The following is a 22,154-nucleotide window of genomic DNA, read 5'->3' as shown; positions in this document are numbered from 1 at the left end:
ACTTTTGAAAGAGCTATCGCGATTTTTGTGAATTTTCCTTAATTTATGATAACCAGTGTATATATATATTCAACAAAATAAATAATTACAAGAAAGCACGAAGAAAGTTAAGAGAAACAATGAGTTTCAATTAGTTTTATTTATTGCGCATAAGCTGCAAGTAAACAGAACTCATTAGATCATTAGATAAGTTCAAAATGAAGATAAAACGAAGGAAAATTATAGACATATGCAAAAGGGGGGGGGGTATATCAATATAGCCAAAACAAAATATATTAATACAATAGTGTGAAGAGCACTCAAAAAAATTTTTTTACGCAATAAGCAAAAATAACACATAAAAACAAGAAATAAAATAAAATAAAAAGAAAAAACAGTATAAAACAAAACAAAAACTATAAATAGAGTAGCGAAATCAGATGTACTTACATGAACAGAAAATTTTTCAAGATGCAGTAAGAACGGCACTTTAAATTCCTCTAGTTACACTCAATTTGCGGTTTTCTTTTCATATTTTGTAATCTGGCAATCTTCTTGCGGAAATATTTTTAAATCATTCTTGAAATTCTCATTCTATGTATATATATATATATATATATATATATATATATACACAGATAGATAGATAGATAGGCGGATATTATTGGTTCTTGCAGCAGCTGTACACATACAACCACGTATATGAAGCAAACTATCATGGAAGTTTGAGAAATTAATAAAAAATATTAATTAATGCGCTATAGGTAATTAAAATTGTGCATTGTATAAGGTAGTATTTTAAATAAATTTCAGTATTATGAGCTTTATTAACATGTATAGTACAAATATTGCTTTGAATTTCAATCCAATTTGCATTATATGAATAAGACTTTTTTGCAATAAAATTTTACTTAACATAATAGAAAACTGAAATAATAGTCTAATAGAAGTAAATAAAAATTGCTGTAGTCACGAGCCTTATATTTTAATTTAATAAGTATCCTTTTTTTCAGGTGTCAATTTTGGTGGCTTTTACGTATCTAAGCTGTAAGCCTATTTAAATAAAGAGTATATAGATTCTGCTTCTTTGAAAAAATATCGAACGTCTTCTCTTTTCAAAAAGGTAAGCAACCATTTAAAATTTGTGATTCGAAAATATAAAAGTAATTACAAAATTGCGCTGTTGCTTCATTTAGAAAGCGCTTTTTTATGCTAAGTTTAAATTATATAATCACAAAAATGAAATATATTAAACATTTCTTTCTGCTTATAAACTGTAATTTTTTTCTTATGAAAATAATAAATCTTCGATATTATCAACTTTAGAAAATGTACTAGCAAATTTGAATTTTTGCCAACTAAATATTTGCATTATTTTTTTTATAAAATACTTGATAGGAATATTTTATTTTAAGCATTGTATGAAAAGTAATCTGTTAAGTCTGTGAAATAGTAGAATAAAATGAAAAAAAATCTTGTTCTATGATTCAAAACAAAAAATAGAAGCACTTTGTCTCGCCGGCTTAGAACGAATAATCAGGATGCAATTTCAGAGAAGGATTTTTTTTTTGAAATTGCTTTAGGTCTTTAGACTATCCGAAAAAATGACTTATACGTATTTTTTAAAAATAATATAAATACAGATAGTATTTCTATATAAGTCAACATAAGTCTTAATTATCAATCTTAAATTCTGTGATGAAATTAATTAAAATTGTAATTAAAAATAAATTAAAGCCTTTAAGCCCATTATCTTTTGATCATAAAGGAATTTTAAATTTGATTTTCAATTACACTATTTAACATTTCTTATAAAACCATACTGTTCAACTACTAAAAAAGCTATTAAGATAGAAAATCTTTGCTTTAATTTTTTTTTATATTTCAAAAAAATCGTGTGCCTATTACTTTTATATGACGTAAAACTGTAATTGAGCTTTTGTACTTAAGACAATGAAATAAACTGAATATCAATTCTTTGTTAATTTAATGAAATAATAATTTTATTTAATATTCTTTGTTTAATGAAAATTATAACTTGGATTATAAATGAATATCTCTCTATGATTGTCTCTATTTGTCAAGGTAAGTATGAAATTTCAATAATATTTTTTTAAACATTAAAGTAATGTTTCAAGCAATTTCGTGTGTAGTTAAAAATTTTATGTGGTAAGTGAAGTCGTTATTCCGGATTGCATATGTTTTATATAAGTAATATATATAAGTTATATAAAAAGATAGAAGAGCAAATGTAGTACAAATAGGTAAGTACGAAAATTTGTTTTTATTAAATGTTTATATGTGATTTCCATAAATTGTCGAGTAATGAGAATAACAGCAGTGAACAAATATGAAATGAGAAAAAATGTTTTTGTATCTAATGTTGTTAATATTCTTGTTAAAATAAAATGATAAACTGTGCGATTGCATTGTAAATATATCGCTCAGACAGAAATCTCAAATTGTTAAAAAAGAAACCCATTTGTGATGAAAATATGTATTTTTGCATAAGCGACAAGTAAATGTTATTATAGATCTATTAAAAGATCCATATTTCTAGCTTTACTTAAATAACTAAATTTTTAGAGAATAATGTGAATTTAAAATATATGAAATCTAAGCATCATTACCTCATTTTAACACTAGAAGTGCCGTTGACACTCATCCCTCACTCATCCGTTGACATTCATCCATTGACACAAACACAAAAACACTCATCCCTGTATTTTAACACTAGAAGTGCCATTGGGGTCATTTTCAATGTTTTTTACAATTCTTAATGTTATTTTTGAAGATACAAATGAGCTTAGAAGCTCATATTTTTCTGATTTTTCCTAACTTGCCTCGAAGTATACTATAGTAAAATTTCGTGCCTTTCTGATGATTAGTAAAATGAATAACTATGGGAATACCTAAAACAGCCATAAGGGATCACTTTGACCCCTATTAGAAAGATTTATGTCTGTTTTTCATTCTACAGAACTGGAAACATCATGAAGATGATTTTTAAAATAGAAATTAGGATCCCCAGTGCTAAAAAATATTACGAGCAACAATTTTCGTTAAATTATATAATATTTTAGATTCGATTACCGAAGTAGCTTAGTTTACAAAGCTACTTTGTTTCTATTGAATTATTATTTCGTTATTACGTTTGAAGGAAACCATGTACACGCTGATTATAAGTGGTTATATTTGTTACAAACCTGGACTATATAGTATAGTTGGGGAACAGTTATACCCATGTAAATAATAATGAAAATTCATTGTATGATGTTAAAGTTACATAAATATGATTTCAACTGATATGAAGTCCTAAAAATAACTTTCTTTTGAAAGCTTTTTTGTGCATGTTGAAAAAAGTGTAAAGGATATACAACCTGTGAAAAGTATTGTACTCTAATTATTGAACCACGCATTAACTGCAGGCGCAGAGGAATTACTGTATTTTTCCTTAGCAAACCTTGCAGGTGATTTTTGTTTCATAAAATAAACCTACATTACTGGAATACTACTGATGAACAAATGAAAATGCTCTCCCAATTTCAATGCCTTTTCTTCTTCGTAACGATATTCATGTTTTGTACTTCAAAATGAAGATTAAATAGTTACTAAATAGGTGCAAAAAAATAATACCATAATTCTAAATATCATCCATGCGAACGTATTTGCGAACGGTATTACAGAGTAAAAACGAAGAACTGTCACTAACTACAATAGTATTAAATGTGACGTAGGCTTAGCTGACTAGATTCTAAGGAATTATTCTAGAAGAGATGAAACATGCAGGTGTCTTGCAATTCTTTACAATGTTTGTCGTAATGCTGCCCTAAATGCTTGAATCCTTTGTCACCCCAATTACTCATGGCTAATTCATTCTTGCATTTGTTTAAAAACTACAAATTAGTACTTTGCACATCAGATAGCCTCTGATTGATAAAATTCAGTCCTTAAAATATAAATACCATGCCTTTTAAAATTACAATATACAGAATACTATGAGAAATGCTGGAATATAATTTGTCGATGTTTTTCTATGAACTTTCACGTCACGCGAATGTGCTGTATATGTATGAATGTGCTGTATATGTATGTCGCTGAATGTGCTGTATATGCATGTCTGCGCTAATGACAAACTAGTGATGTAACTTACCATTTTAAAACATGCGGTGTGCTAATGTATATTATTTATAGATATCTGAGTTTTTTTTTCGTATAACTTGTACTCTTGTGAAAGAATTATCTGCAATACAATACTACATTATAATGTAATATTGTCATTGCATTAATAACAAAAAGAAAAGAGAAAGAAATCTTCAAAAACTCTTTCATATCGTATTTTAAACAATAATCTTCATTTGAAAAATCATTTAATTTGAAATAACATCATTTTCTTATGAGGGTTAAGTCGACCCCAAATGGCGATCCAAAGTCTGGCTGTTATTGAGTTAAGTTAAGAAAATGTACAATATCTGAGAATATATATATGTAATACAAAAATTAAATACTTTTGCATTAATAAAGGAATTAAAACTCTTTCGTTTTCATAAAATGTCTTTGTTAAAGAATAAGCGTAGAGAGATTCTATTTTGGGAATTCAAGGCTGAAAACATACCATTGAAATATAAATAGATTTATATTTCAAAGGAAGAGTTATTTTTAGAATCGTTCCCTTTTTCACTTCCATATAAGGAAGCGGAAATGATTTTCCTTAATGCGTAAGATAACAAGGAATGTACGAAGTGTGCCTTTTTACCTCAAATCTGTGTTGGTATAAAACGTAAGAACGCATAGTTTTGCGCGTCCTTTTCATCATGATTTGATCCTGATAAGCTGTTCCGGAACTGTCCGGAGTCTTGTCCATGCACCCTCCTTTGCAAGAGTGGGGACGGGGACTGTTATCAATACCAGCCTACCTTTAAACCTGTTTAGAACGTATGATGGCTTAAGACTGCAATTATTTCAAGCTAAATACAACACTGATAACAGGGTTGGAGCCCTGTTATTACAANATATATATATATGGTTTAGTTTTTAAAGTAAACTTGTATTATAATGACATTCTACATTATTTTTGCTCTCTCTACTAATTATTATGATAACTTTAAAAAATGTTATTTTCTTGATATAAACTCTTGTTTAGCTTGAATATAAAAACATTTCAATAATCTATACGTGTAAGCAGGCAATTTTTAATTGATATGCACAGAATAAAGCTTATTTTTTCTATTTTTTAACGAAAATGTTAGTTTTAGAAGGACGTGACTTTTAAATTAACTTGTATTTTAGTGACATGAGGAAACCGTAAAAAGTGCAAAAATTACTTGACCAAAAATATATATAATATATATTGCTACCTATACTCGATGCAAAAAGAAAATTCTTTGCTTCAATAACTTATTTTTTAACTCATTTATCATCTCTTGTTATCTTTTTTTTTACTTTTTTATCTTCTATTATCAGTTTTTTTTTCTTTTATCATATAGTTTATTAATATCTTTTAAAATTTCTGAATATTAAATGAATTCATCGTTCTTCATCTATTCAGCTAAAAAATTGACAAAAAAAGTTTTAATTTTTGCTAAATAATAAAATATGACAGCTGATTTGAATATTTACTGACAAGGGAAAAAAATATCAACTTGAAAACAATATAAACTAGGATAGATTTTTTTTCTTTGCTTTTTTTCTAAAAATCGATCATTTTAGAACTCACCATAAAAAATACAAAATTGTATTTTTTTGTCATCTGTGTTATTTTAAGTGACTCACCTATAGCTTACTAATTGATAGGAATCAACACTAATGAAGTTTTGCAACATACATTTAAGACATAATTCAGTAAAATGGCAAAAACTGAAAACCTTTTAAACGGTTGAACTTTGTACCCAAAACTTTTTACCATTCTTTAGTTTTTTTTAAACATAACCAACTCATTACGTTTAATTAGTCTTTCAAAACAGTAGAGTGTGTTAAGGGTTTTCAACCAATTAGCTGACATTCTCTGGTCTTTGCCAACTCCCATACACTTAATATTTTTAATTTTCGCTTTAAACTCACATTTAGCTTACTTCTTATTAAAGACCATTAAAAACTGTTGCTCTTTCTAGAGGGAAAAAAAAGCTAAAACAAAAGCAAGAAAATGCTAATGAAGTAGCGAGTCATGAATTAATTACTTGCGACTGAAAATGACTTTGATCTTCTTTGAAAATGCATTTTTTGTAAGGTACATGCCTTCATCTTAAAAAAAAGTGAAAAATGAAGCTTTTAGAGGCAAGTGTTATTAGCGTATTTAGCCATATCCTCTATTCTAAATGAAGAAAACCATACCCCCTCAATCTTTCAAAAAATGCATAAAAGACTTATAATATACATATATAAATATAAACATGTTTAAAAGTAAATTGTTTTGTTGGAATTAATAAAAAAGATTTATGTGTGTTTGGTTTTTAATTAAAGGAAAAAATACAATGCCTTTTTCTATACAAAATATATTGTTTCAAATTATTAATTACTATATTTTACTGGTGCTAATGATATTGTGTTTTTATACAACACATTAGTTCATTAGAAACATTTTTAAGTTATTGTTTTTATGATTAAAAATTCATTACTTAGCCAGATTGTTTATAATGTAAATTTGGTTACGTAAAATTTATTAATCGAAATTGACGTTTACATGCCACATTTACCAATCTAAATTCACATTCTTTTAAAAATATATCCTCTTACATAAACATGCTTTAAAGTGAAATGTTTTCAAATTTAAAAGAAGATTATTTTATAATTTTATTAAAATTTATAAAAAACACTAAATTATTTTTATTACATTATTACTGGCATTGAATAGCTCTGATAATTATCGGATTTACAACTGTACTAAGTTCCCTTTCGATTTTGAACCAAATCCGGAAAATAAGGTCTTCAGTTTCACTTATAAGTGCGGATATTTCGAAATTAATCCACATTTGCTTTGCACAGAGATAAAAATTTTGAAAACCCTCCCCCTTTATTTTATATTTACTTTAATCGTCGTTGAACAGCAGGTTCAATTTTCGAGTTTACGATAACTAATGCTCTACTCTGTAGCCTTGTAGGTTTGAAGCCAATCTAGAAGACAAGTGAACTCCTGGATCAAGTTTTGGGAGAAATTTGTGTTCGTGGTTTACTTTTTGATGGAATATAACCCACATTTCTATTACATGAAGAGGAAAACTTCGAAAATCTTCCATTGTTTGCCTGGAGGGAAGGGAACTTTAACATATGATCCGTCTACCACTGAGGATATTTTACGTTAGCACTGTGGTCGGTGGTGCGAGCCATGTGCGTAATTCATATTGAGCAGCCAATCACTGGGCTTTTAAACTGGTTCACCTCATTGGAATTCATACGCACTACCCTCTGAGCTACCACGTCTCTGTTGTTATAATATATAATGATTGGCCAAGAAAAAAATAGTCATGACATGTCGTTTGGCGATAAGATATCTGATCTACATATTTTCCTTAATTTTTAGGCTCTCTATTAAATCTAGATTTGTTCTTAATTTGAAAATAATAATTTGCTATCTGATCTTCAACCTTTATAAATAAGTTCGCTGCTCTGCAACCTTTTATAACTTGTTGGTATTAAAGTTTTTAATTTTTTTAAAGTTTTTCAGTTTTTCAATTTTCAATAATTGAATTTAATTTTTTTATCTTATCAGCAATTACGGTCGAAACCGTTTACACAATTACGGTTAAAACCGTTGTTTTTAATACATTTATTGAAGAAAATAATACACTTCTATGGCATTTAATAATGTTACACACGGATATATGCTTTGAACATGCCTCCGTTACAAAACTGATGAAACATTATGAACATAATGAAGGTGCGTACGTAGGTGCGGCTCGCCCCTACCAAATTGTTGGAGGAAAAGTTTCCTCAATGGAAAGTGAATCGTAGTCTAGTCTAGTTTATAGCCAATGCTGGTTAGTTCCATCAAAAAATCCTCCACGAAGACTAGTCTGTCTCAAATGCTTGATGCAGGAATTCCCTTGTCTTCTGGGTTAGGTTAAAATTATAAAGCTACAATCATTAATAGCTGCAAACTCAAAATTGGATTGGTTGTTCAACGCCGGTAATGCTATAAAATATTAAATATATCACACAATATATGTTAACATGAATAAAGAAATCTCATTTAATAAAAGTTGTCCTCTTTTAACTTTCCAACCAGTAACCTTCAGGCTAGAAGATGCGCATACTGAGAGTCTATTTTCTGAGCCATTACACATTGCTTTTGTAAAACATTTTAATTTCGAGTTATAATTTTAATTCTTATGTTATAACATGGTTTTAATTTTCAACAAAATAGATAGCATGTTTTCTCCTTTTTTTCGGATTCCGGAGCGAATTATCACATAATCAAGATAGTCCAAAGATAAGATAGAATAATACAAGTGAATACTCTGCTTTTTGATGAAAAATTACAAATGCTAAACATTACTCGTAAATTTAAGCGAAATAACTTACAGTATACAATTTAGGAATTCATACAAATTAGTTAAGTACAAAACATCATATTATACTACATTTTATAATACTCTCATCAAATTCAGTTGCTATGTTGTTTGATTTAATGAAATGTTTTTAATTGTCTGTTTGAAAGGGCAATTAATTTCGTGTAAAAAAGATCAAAGGACAGATTAATATTTCCTGTCGTATTTATCAAAGAGACAAGAATTAACAGAATGTTTCGAAACAGGATATAAAATAACTTTTACTTTAAAAAAAAAATGTTCTGTTTCAGATTGAGAAAGTCAATGCTTACTGTTTTAGAAGCTCACTTACTTTTCTTACTGTTTTAGAAGCTCAAAAGGATTTGTGTTCCCCAAAAGTTGCGTAGTTTTAGGGTAAGCTTATTTTAAAACTTTAGTTTCAAAGAAGAATTCATTTGATTCCCTAAATCTTTATTTCGCAATTTTCTCATTTTTTCGTTTCCTTGTCGACTATTTGCTGAAGTCTGAGTTTTCGCACATTTGAAGAAGAATCTTCGTTTCCGACATAAATGCTTAAAACTTGGAAGGATATTAGAAGTAAAATCTTTCACTGCCAAAATGTTACAAAAAAGAAAGAAAAACTTTAATGAATACGGCTTTACTTTTTGATATAACACTATTTATATATATATATATTGACTATTTGTGTGNNNNTATATATATATATGTATATATATACCATAAAGGAATCGTGAACTTCGAACGAAACTTAGATGAAATGTAGTGTGAGGTAAGACATATAAATGGTTAGAACGACAAAGTGATTGCACATGCGTGGAACGAGAACAGACACCTAATCAGCCACTTGTTCCTTCATATATAAAGGACTGTACAGATTAGTTGAAATCAGTTTATCGTCGTCTGTTTGCTATAGACAATTAATTAGAGGTATATATACCTCGTCAAAAGTGGAGAGCTGCATATCAAGAACTGACGGAGTTCGTATGAGGCACATCGTCGGTATGCGTGATGGTGGATTTCCGTATCAAGAAATCGCAGACTGCACACTGGGTAATGCCACAATAGCGAAAACAATTCACACAAGGGAAACAAACATTTAGAAAACCTGGCATTGGTGCACACCATAACACATCAAGTCCGGACTAGAGACCATCATCTGCATAGATGTGATGGACCGCTCAGCGTCCTCTCATTTGCTAGCATTACTCTTGAGCAAGTTTTGTTGTCTTGTTACAGCGTCAACTACATTCAATGATTCCTCTATCTCAGAATCACAAACTCCTCTTCTATGGGTTGAGCAACACAGTTCATGGTGCGTGCAGTTTTAACATGCTGTGCATGTTGTCCCCAGTGGCAACTCCAACTAATCTCGCTACAATCTGGAGCACAATGATCGAAAAGTACGCGTCAGTTATACGTTACAGAAGCTCAACGTCTGCCCCCATAGTGTATTGTCCATTGTCATAAAGCACACGGGCCAGAGATCATGGTGTGGGGAGCTGTTGGACATTTTTGTCGATCACATCTAGTGTAAATTGGGAGCAACCTCAGCAGTTATCACTCCAAAAGGAAATTTGTGGAGTCAGCGGTTCTTTCCATTATTCGATTGATTCCGAGAGCTTTATTTCCGCAGGAAAATGCCTGGGATTTCATAAGTCGCTGAATCGCTCGCTCAGCTGCTGGGAAGCACAGTAAGACTGAACTTTGGCGTCAAATCAAAGTCAAATGAATTCCCTAGATTAAATCATTCGGAACCTGTTTGATTCAATGCCACAATGACTATTAGCTCAGCGTGGAGGTCACACAAAATGCCGATTACCGACTTTTGTTTTGTAAACGTCTTGTTCATTTGTACCATTATCAGAAATTTGTGGAAAAAATATCTTCTTTAATTTCTGACGATTGTATTTTTTACAAACATTAGTGTGCATATATATATACGTTCATGCGCAGGTGGAATGTTCTCAGGATACCAAAAGTCTTTAAAAGCATGCTGCTTCTGAGAAAAGTCTTTTACGAGTTATTTATCAAGGTAAACAACATTATAAAAATTAAAAAGTAATTTTCTTAAAAGCACGATAGAAATTCTTAGAAATGAGGTATTGCTCATCTCATGGATCTGAGATGATCTCATGTACTCAGCTATGAAAGACAAAGATTCAATCTAGATAACAACTATATAGATATCTTCCAAGTATCTTATATGCTTAAGTGGAATGTTTATCAGCGTTTAATATTACTTCATCCCATGATACCAAAATGGTTCAAGTTTTAATTACTTTTACGATTTCCGAGAAAAAGCTTCTCAATGATTAAAAATTGGAATTAAATGAATTCTAAGAGATAACTTATTTTCAACCTTTCGAATAATGATATTTAATACTCTAATATACAGGGTTATTCATAATTCCCTCCGCCTGTAGACGCCATTTTTCTTTACAACAACTAGCTTCAGTGGTATATGTTACTGCCATCTACCGTCAACTGCTTAAATTAAAACTTAAATACTTTCGGAATAATTTCATATGTTCTTTTTTGCCATATTCATCCTCGTTCTTTTACTATAACGCTTCGAAATCCCGGAAGAAATTATGAATAACCCTGCATATATATATATTTATAANTATATATATATTACCTGGGGAAGAATCTTTGAAGGAAATATATAATAGTAAATGTCCAAATCATCACGATTTTTCTTTTAATCATTCCAAGATTTTAGTTAAACATTAGAATGTTCGTTCAGAGATTTCGAACAATTTACTTTTAAATTTAGATAAACACAAGCAAAATTAACTTTGATCATACATATATCTTCTTTGTAGATTAAATATCTCTATAAACGATTAAATTTAATCCTTAAAAATAACAAAAAAATGTTACGTCTACGAGAAATGATGCATTTTCTGTATATGATTCAGATTTTCTCAAGAGAATGCATAAATTGTATCGTATTATTACATAAAAAATTAACTGTATCTATTCACAGGCCTCTTTGCAGATGTATTCAAAATTCATGCGTACTAATAGGATTTATGTTTCCCATGCGAATTCACTCCTTGTAGCAAAGTTCTCGCTTCTTAATGGTTTCAAAAGTAAACCAGGCGTAAATCTTTACACTCGATTTTCTGTTAAACGACGGTGCACATTAAAAACTTTCCTGCTCAAAAATTAATCATCAATCTTCGTGAATGATGAGGTTAACAAAAGCCGTCTTGAAACTATGCAAGAGTGTGCATATCTAATGATTTTTCAGAAACTGATGGAAAAGCACGAAAACATCCATTTAAATTCAAAATATGTATTTCAAAAATTCTTATCATACTACTGTGGAAAATTAAGTGATAATATTGGAGCGGTTGATGAATTAATTATGACCAGTTTACGGCAATAGAAACTTAATTATTATGCTTTGTAGTTTAGAATACAGATAACTATATCGAAAATCAGGTTTAATAATTAATAATAGTAGACAATAAAATGATAGTTTTAGTTAAGATCGTTAAGTAAGAAAGTTAACTAGACATTTGATATTTTTAATAAACAAAATTGTTACTAATATATTATATTATGAAAATAAAATAAAAAATTTTTTTCGTGGTTTTATTATTTAAATTTTGAATAAATTTCTTTTCGCTTGATGAATTAATTATGACCAGTTTACCACAATAGAAACTAAATGATTATGCTTTGTAGTTTAGAATACAGATAACTATATCGAAAATCAGGGTTAATAATTAATTATAGTAGACAATAAAATGATAGATAAGTAAGATAGTTAAGTAAGAAAGTTAACCAGACATTTGATATTTTTAAAGAAAAACTTTTTACTAATATATTATATTATGAAAATAAAAAATTTTCCTTTTTTTCGTGGTTTTATTATTTAAATTTTGAATCGATTTCTTTTCATTTATTTATTTACTTAATTTATAATTTGTATTATTTCTTCTCTAGACGATGTTTTTTAAAACTGAATATAAGCATAAATTACTTTATATCAACCTTTATAAATTTTATATTTATATATTGATAAATTTTTTTTGAAAGAAAGATGAAAACTTATGTGGTGATTTGTAAACGTGATTTGTCAAATGCTTTTATTTAAGAATTTTGTTTATGAGTTGATGAGATAATCATGTTTAATAATTAATAACACTTGACAGTAAAAATAATAGTTTCAGTGAAGAAAATTTTAACTTTTATGGTATAATAGGTTTGTTTAATTTTATTTTCAAAAATAAACTAGATATTTGATTATTTTTAATAAACACAATATTTCCAAATTATTTTATAATCAAAATAAATTAGTTCATGATTTTTTTAGGGTTTTCTTATCTAAATTTGAATATATTTCTTTTCATTTATTTATTCATTTAATATATAATTTGCATTATTTCGTCTCCTGACTAAGTTTCTGAAAACTAAATATAAAGATAAGTTATTTTAAATTAATCTTTAATAAATGAATAAATGATACCTTTAATATATTATAGTAGACAATAAAATTAATAGTTTAAGAAATGGACTTATTTGTATAAACCTTTATATATTTGCTAATTACATATTAATATTTTTTGATTAAAAGAAACGTGCAAATTTAATGATGTATCAAACTCATTTCTCTTAGAAATTTATTTTTTTGTGTTTAAAGGATAAAAAAGACAAAATAATTTAAGAGACAACTACTAAAAGAAGAAAAATGCTTTAGATGCAGAGTGAGAAATAACGAAAAAGTTTAACATGAAAATTTGAAATGTACCTGCTTAAGTTATAGCATTGATAATATATTTAACAAGCATAATTATTTAGCTAATTTTTAACGTAGTATAAATTTTAATAATAATAATAACACAAAAAAACTTTAAATAATATAATTCCGAATGGCTTACAACAAAAATGTGCTTTTTTAAATGTATTTTCAATTATTTAGATTACTAATCAGAAACAAAAACACAGCATGAAATTATTCACAATGCAAAAAAAAAGTATTATCCGTCTTTTCCTTTAAAAAAAGGTTCAATCATTTCATATTCAAATGTCAACTACTTTTTAAACTAAGTATCAAATCGAAAAGTCTCATATAATGTCTGCTTTAAATTTGTTTCGTATCTACTTAGACTGTCAATTCATGAAATGATTGAATCTATTGTGTTAAGTTTGCTTTTGTTTCAGTTTTGTTTTATTTACAAATTTTGAATGGCAATGAAAATTATATAGTTAAAAGTATAAGTCGAGAAACTTTTATCTCTATTATCTGTAATTAACCTCTGTAATTAGTTAGAACACTCATGAATATTCTGATTTTTTTTAAATATTTTTTATAGTCATAAGTTGTTTTTAAATAAGAAAATTAGAAAGAAAAAGAATACTGACTTATCTTAATTCACGAGCTAATAATTATTTTAAGTTAAGATTTTCAAACAACCTAGTATAATTTATGCTTGAACAGGTTTTTACATTCTGAAGTTGAATTTTTTTTTTTTTTTAAATTTTAGTTGAATGTCTCGTTTACAAAAGCGTTTTTTAGTATAATGCTAAATTACTTTTTGCTATTTTTTGTATACTTAGACGAAGATTACTTTTAAAGAAACTTTCTTTATTCCGAAGTAATTAGAAATAGCTGCAAGATGTTTTATCTCTTTATGATAGAACTTTGTTTAAACTATTCACATAATAGAATGATAATAGTTTTTCCCAACTTCTAAAAGAGGAAATATAATGTTCTATCAGATCGATTAAAAGACAAAGGGGAATTAAAATCTGCTTTAAAATCTTTTTAAAAATATGCCTCATAATAAAAAATCTTTTCCAGAAAACAATATTCCTTACTCTTTAAATTACTAAATGTAAAGAATTGATGAAATTAAAACAACGTCTAATATTTATGATGATGATAATGATAGATGATGGAGCATTTAAAAATTTAATTATCTGGACGTATTTTGCTTATGTTTGAACAAATTGCTCCTCAGAATGAAAAATAATTAGAAACAAAGGCTAGTTTTAGTTTCCTGGCGAATATGTCTGAATAAAATGAATAACTATTTAATAATTTTTAACAATTAATAAGATTAAATCTCCTTTCTATTGCTTTTAACAACTAATTAAGCGGGGAATATACTACATTAGTTTTTCTTAAGAAATGTCATCGTCAAAGTTGACAGTATCATAAGAAATTATAATTTTTAAATTTATTTACTTTCGAAATACCGTTAGATTGTGTTATATAATGGAATATGCAATATTGTAAATTCTTGAAAGAGTTCATTTTAATCAAATATTATGCCTACTGTATGATTAAGTCTAATTAATGAAAATTTCTGTGATTCTAAAAAGGAAAATGTAAAAGTTTTACTTTGTTATTTGCCTCAGTTTATCCCAGAGGTTTTCCTATCAGTAAATTTCGTACAGCGTTGAATCATAATACGACCTGATATGGCTCTGATACTTTATTATAGTTTTAAATTGAACCATAATTTACCTGTTCAATATTATTGATGAAGTTTAAGAAGTACCTGAGTTTGCTTATGATTGGCACAAAATTAAGGCTGCAATAAATTTAAAAAAATATATAGTTTGCTGTTTCAATGGCGCAGTTGTACTGATAATTATCCTTGTTTATTGGAAATAGACAACTAAAAGGTGTAATTTTAACGCTTGAAATATCAGTACATTTTTACTGACATCTACTAATATATTCATTGAAAATAAAAAATTTGGTGAAAACTACCGAAATATTATAAAGTTTATCGCGTTTCGGGCTTTATAGGAACATGGAAATGCTATGCCACTTTTACCGAAGTGCTTTGGTAAAATTAACATGGTTCTATAATATGAAATATGACATAGTAAACGCGATGAAACTTGGTGATGTTCTCATGATACCCAAGAGCATGGCTTAAAAAATCATTTATTCGGATAAATTTTCTTTTCTGTTTTGTATTTTTTCTCTAAATGTGTGGCAATAGGAACAATAATTTTTAAAAACGAAATTCACTGTAAACAGTTACCATGTGAACTAAAAAATTACTAAAATAATCATTTAATTACAGTATATTTTGGACTAATTTATTGTATTTTTTTTACCACAAATACCATACACTACGGTAATTTCACCAAAATTTTTTTTTGTTTTATTCAACATAGTCATATAGGGCCAAAATTAGGACATTTCTTGGCATTTTTAACTGTAGCATTTTTAACAGTAGCCATATTTTAAGACATGTATCTACTTTTTCAAAAATCTTAAACTAATAAGTAAACTTAATATTAATAACGCAATTTATATTTATTTTGAAGCGCTTCTCAAAATATAATAAACATTGCATGGTCCATCTAGAAAATCGAGAAATATATTAAGAAAAAAGCGTAAAATAAAGTAATTTTTAGTAAATTATAAACTATTCATAATAATTCCATATTTTCTTAAGAAAAATAATAAAATGCACAAAGCGTGAATTATCGACTAAAAAAGTGATAATAAGATGGCGACAGAAGAAAATTTTAGTGCAATTTTGCTTTCGATTCAAATATCCTTGACGATTCAAATATCATTGAGCGATATTTCGTTAATTTTGAGAATCGTCATGAAATCGCTTGATTTGTGGCGAAACGGTTAATCTCAAATGTATGATGAAAATGTTTCCTCAACTCGAAACCTTATCATAGTTCATTGTGGGAGATTAACGAAAATGTCGAAACTAAGATTAACACTATACGATCGAAAATAAAGTAGCGAAACAAGCCGAACTTCCTGTATGGTGTTCAAGAAGTTGGCCTCACGCCAGAAGATCCAGGGTTCGAATCACGCTTCGGGCATGGGTGCAATTAATCTATCTGTTCTGTCTGGTCTTTCTTGTGTTCTTAAGGTGACATTGATCCAGTTATATGGTGCTCATGATAAAGTGGTTACTAGAAACGTTAGACACATTACCTGGTTTTTTGTTTGCTTGTTTATTTTTTTTTTTTAGAAAAAAATAGAATGACGAAATGTTTCTTTACTATAGGCAAAATGGATTTCCTCGATGGCATGATGATATTTATTTCATTACTTTGACGAAATATTTGTTCGGATCGTATATCCGGCACCGGTTTCGTCAAAATCGAAAAAAGTTTCGTAAAATTTGGGAATCGTTTTTTTACTGTGCGCCCTATACTTTGTGGCAACTGGTTATTTTGCCTTATTATTAAGGTTGCGAAAATTTGAAAAATAATACGGTCCACAGTTTCAATGACGCCTTTGTTCAAAACAAAATATCCCTCGAAGATTATAAAAAATAATAATAATAATAATAAAAAAAAATAAGAATAGAATAAAAATAAAATAAAAATAGAATAAAATAAAATAAAAATAGAATAAAAAAAATAAAAATAGAATAAAAAATAAATAAAAATAGAATAAAAAATAAATAAAAATAGAATAAAAAAGAAATAAAAATGGAATAAAAATAGAATAAAAAAGAAAAATATAAAAGTAAAAATAACTTTACTCAATTAAAAGAAACCTTAATAAAAAAGAACCCGGATCCATAAAAGTCGTCATTTAAAAAAAATTTAAAATTTTGAAAAAATAGTACATTTTTTTCCGGTATCTATTAAACTATCCTTAGGAGGATTTATTTCATGAAACTTGCTTCGACTTAAAATAATTTTTAATTCCATGACTTGCAGTTTATTTCTTAAAAAATATACGAAATTTCAAAGTAAATAATATAAAATCTTCCAAATATATCCCTGAACTGATTTATTGTTACAACGATCGATATGTGTATGAAAAAAAAAAACTCGCTTTCACTTATAGTGCATTTTTCTTCTTTTCCGTATGATTTGGCGTCTGTTTTCGGGGAAAGTCCCTCGTCTTTGGCAGATCTAAGGTAAGGGTAAGCGGATAAACATCCGTCGATCCAGACTCTTTTTGTTATTTCGTGCCAAGTTTTTTGATGACCAGTCACCATAATAGAACCATTTCCCCAGAGATCCAGAGGATCTTCCTCCCCACCTAATATCAAGTGTAATCCCTCCCAGAGAGACCACCAACCTAAGCGTCAAGGCGCAGATAAGATCTTTTAAGCTGTAATTTTCTCTGGCCCAATCATACCTTGCCAATCGATCAGTTCAAACTACTTTGCGGCTAGATCTTGAAAAATAAAGTTCTTGAGTCCTTTTGTCACCTTAAAAACGCCTATTGTGCCTCCTTCCTAATGTAGCTTCTGGAGAAGGTTAGTGAAATTGAAGTTTTCTGTCAATAAAATGAATAATAAAATTATATTATTATTCAGGTTATATTTACGATGCATTTCTGTAAGCTGTTTGATGTTACAAAGATTTTATATTATTATAAAACTAGCAGCAAATCTCTGTTAACCAAGTTTGTTTATTTATAAAGTAACTACATTTATTATGCTTTCTAAAAATACAAATCATTCTCAATAACAAAATAAATCTCCGTACTCAGTAGTAATGACTTGCATGTCATAAAATTAGTATAAATTCTTAATTTGTATATTGTTGAATTAGGTAACAAATACATATATTTTTATTTCCTGAAAAATGTAAAAAATAAGATATTTATAGAAAAAAAGTGTTTCTTCACTTGTCCCGTTAACAAGCATTTTCTTAGAAAGAGATATAAGTTTCAAAATTATTTTTAAGATGAATTAAAAAAGCACGATTAAGTAAAAAAAATTATTTTTTAGCATGGTTTCGTATTATACACTTAAAAACATAATAAAAAATAATTGAATTTCTCAAGTACAAAGGAAAACGATTCAAAGGAAGCAATTCAGAAATATTTTGCATATACTTAACAAAACTAGCATAGTTCATATAATCCCACCATCGAGACATTTTTAAATTATACAGAGCAAAAAATTCCGGATCAAATTACTGGTACTTTGGGTGCATCATCATTTCCCATCATCATCCATTTTCAGTGTAGAGAAATTGTGATATAGTTCAGGAAGTTTAAATTCCTTTTGAACCATTAGGAAAAATTTTTGAAACACGTTTTAGTCAATAACGTATTCCCCAAAGTAAGTTGTTACCAATTTATATATACAGTGCGAAATATTTATATATACAGTTCAATATATATATATATATATATATGTTACCGGCAAAGTATGAAATAAACGTCATGAAGAGGTTATTATGTAAATGATGTACATGTTACTGTGAATGACCGAAATCGGTGGTTGTTGACTTTCACCGGTGAATGTTGACAATCACATAGTCGCTTTGGTGAATGTCCGAAATATTTATTATATCCGATTTGATATTAATTTATTCGTGGATATAATTTCATTTATTCGATATTTTAATACTTACTTACGATAGATTAGAGGAAACATCAGTGTTTGGAGTATCGGGCAAATGTATACCGGGCAGTGGCACTTGAACTTACAAAACATCAGTGTAGGATATACCGGGCAAATGTATACCGTTTATTTCATACTTTGCCTAAATAGCATTTGTAGTTCTATAGAATGCCTAGGCATTATATACAATGCCCAGAGAAAGTATGTAATAATTCTCTCATTTCATACTTTGCCGGTAACATATATAACAAAATACACTCTAAAAAATAGTCTTCCACACTATATTAACTTTCGATGAAAAATAATTTCCCTCAAAAATTATCTTTATAAATTATGCGGTTCTGATTCCTTTGTGTTTTACAATAGGAATTTGATTATATGTGAAAAGTATTGCATTTATTGTCATTCTTCAATCGCTCAAAGTTTTTTTCTGATATTTGGCAGTTAACGTATACTTCCCCACCTATTACCGTAGATGGAAAAGTACTTTCCACCTCGTTAGGAAAGCGAAACCAATACCTCGGTAGGAAGACTTTTATCTAAAGGAGAAAAGTATATAGGTCGGGAAAGAATTGGCGAACGCGCGCCAACTCCGATAAATGGGGCATCAAATGTCTTTTCTGCTACTGTTGCTGCGCCAAACGGTTTTGTGTACAATGCGAAAAGAATATTTTTGATGCCGCGCGGTCCTTTTTACGCGACGTTGGCTGACTAAATGTAGTGGAAATGAAATTCTGTTAACGCTAGACACCCACCTACGCCTCCCACTCGCTACAAAACCACGCGGCTTCTAATTTGATCTATTACACCCTCTTAAAATTAATGCTTTCACCCAGAATGCAGAAAATGGGAGGGATTTAAGAATGAGCGAACGCTCAAAAAGCGAAAAAAAAAAGAAAAAAATCCTTGTAAGCAAGAAGTAGCTAAGCAGAAAAATTTGGTACAAGCATTATTGGATCACACTTACTAAGCAATTGTGCAAGCTAACGCCGCGAAATGTGACGTTATAATGAAATAAGATTCATTTGCGTCGGCATTAAAATTATAATAAAAACAGTCTTCAATTTGCATAAGAAACGAAGCGAAATTCTGTAATTTGCGCTGTTATGACTTACAAGTAATAGCCTTTCCTCTCGAATAGTTTAAGTATAACATTAGCTTTTTTCACTTTAAATTTACTTTGTAATACTTGGACGAAACCTAATGTTTAAGTATAAAAAAATGCTTTCTGACTAATTAACTATACGTTTATATCATCATGTATGTTAAGAAATGATGCTTGAAATTTATTTTAAATAGGCAGATTTGTATGAAATTTCACATTCTGTGTTAAAATATGTCATTTCCGTAAATTTAATTGTTGAAATCTGTTTTTTTTAAGTATAAAAGAATTCTAAATAGTTTAATTTTTTTTTATTTTAGAAGGAAGATTTCATATTTGAAGGAAGAAAAATTTTTAAATATAAATGAGATGTGCAGTACAGAAATCTTATCTGATTGTCGAGAATATTGATAATTTTACTGTTCGAAAACGCTAGTCCGAGATAATTTTAGATAATTAATAATTAATAATTTAGATAATTTTACTGTTCGAAATCGCTAGTCTGAGTTGCTAATCTAAAATCATGCGTTCTAAATACTGCGGAATTTCGATGGATTAAAAAATATTTTTTCTAGAAATAGGAAAGGTAGCTTAATAATCTTTTAATTAATTAAAATTAGGAGAATGTTGCACAACATTGAAAGATAATTTTAATCATTCATATAAGTTATCAAATACACAAATGAGCATTCCCTTAAATCCCGATTAAAGTTCTGTAAGAGTTCCTTTGTTTAAAAAATTTCTGTTTCAGATTACTAACAATTAAAAAATGTTTCATGCCAAATTCAAGTACTAATGAGTATGTAAAATATCATGTTATTTAAAAATAATAACAAGTACAATTAATTTGCTTTGTATTGTAACCGATGGATGCATATCTTAATAAATGCAGTTCATTAGTTGCACTAAGTAACAAACTTTTTGTTGCATTTATAGAAATGTTTAGTATCTTGCTTAATTAGGGCATGAAAGTTTCAAATCAGAAGCTAGCTTTGCTCGAAAAGTTACAGATTGTTTTTCAAAATGGTATTTTCAGTACAATTAATTTTTTTTTGAATGCACAAGTTCCTATAGAAGCTATAAGTCTTTTTCATCTATATATATATATATATATATATATAAATTCATAATCTTATTTATCAATGTATATTCACCCGCACGAATCAAATTATAATTACGAATCAGCTTACATGACTACTTTATAAATTCGGCAATTCCTATTAAAAACTAAATGGAAAATTTCTTTTGCAAAAATGTTAAGATTAATGCAATCTACCTAGTCTTTTAATTTTTATGTTAGATATGAGCAAGGAAAGATATTTCTCTAGCAACATTTCTAATTTTCTGATTAATGCATTTACTTTATAACGTTCAGAATTCATGAATACTTATTACTGCTATAGTGACTATTTCTGAAAAATAAGGAAAAGTTTGGCTTTAAATTGAGTAATGAACAAATAAGATAAAACCAAAATTTGTAGAGAAATTATTTCCCCTTGTATGTTGTATATCTGATATTTATCTTTGTATTTTTATTTTATTAAACAATTTGTCAAAAATTCACTTACACTTTGTTATTATTATAAATAAGAAAATACCGAAAATATTCAGCTTAGTTGCTAGTTCAATAATAAACTTTTAATGCAACACAAGATTTTAAGTTCAACTTCATTTCAAAAATTTAGCTGCAAGTCTACATATCTCAAGACACTGCCATGTCATATTTTTGATTAAATTTTCCGACGAACCATTTTGTCATGTACAGTGCAATTGTATTTCATTTATTACCAAAATTGTCAGTTATGGTCAATTAAATTCTGAATTAATGGGTAGTTTCTAGAAAATCAATACGCCAGATCTATTTATTATTCCAGGATACATTCTGCGATTGATGCGTTGAAAGACACTTAGAAATGTTTGGGGGGGGGCAGATTGAATTACAATGAATTACTTTGTAGGGAAAAGTAACAGGCTGCGTTATCTTATATTTAAATATTGCCAACATATTTTAAATTTGTATACATTTATTCTGCGCTTTCTAGCAATTCTTTGAAATTTATAATGTAGTTGAAAGTATAAAGTATTTTATTCGATCTTTATGATAATTTAATGTATCTAACAGAATCTAACGATAGCAGCATGAGATGGTGATAGGTTATATCAGTCCTGTTCTACATGTAAATTTGTATCAGTTTCATTAAATACTTTATATATATATATATATATATATATATAGTTCAAAATGAAGAA

The 22,154-nt window shown here is 28.3% G+C and overlaps 1 protein-coding gene across 3 annotated transcripts in view; it reads left to right on the top strand.

The window, feature by feature from the left end:
• The window catches only part of LOC107447483 (leucine-rich repeat-containing protein 24-like), a 475,982-nt gene that overhangs the window by 31,547 nt on the left and 422,281 nt on the right, over positions 1-22,154 (top strand). For all 3 annotated transcript variants that reach the window (XM_071188145.1, XM_071188146.1, XM_071188147.1), the window contains exon 2: positions 993-1,102. The gene's annotated coding sequence lies outside the window, so the exon portion shown is untranslated. The remainder of the gene's footprint in view (positions 1-992; positions 1,103-22,154) is intronic.

The sequence above is a fragment of the Parasteatoda tepidariorum genome, chromosome X2 (genome assembly GCF_043381705.1).
Source record: "Parasteatoda tepidariorum isolate YZ-2023 chromosome X2, CAS_Ptep_4.0, whole genome shotgun sequence".
NCBI classification, from domain to species: Eukaryota; Metazoa; Arthropoda; class Arachnida; order Araneae; family Theridiidae; genus Parasteatoda; species Parasteatoda tepidariorum.
This window is presented reverse-complemented; position numbering and strand designations above follow the sequence as displayed.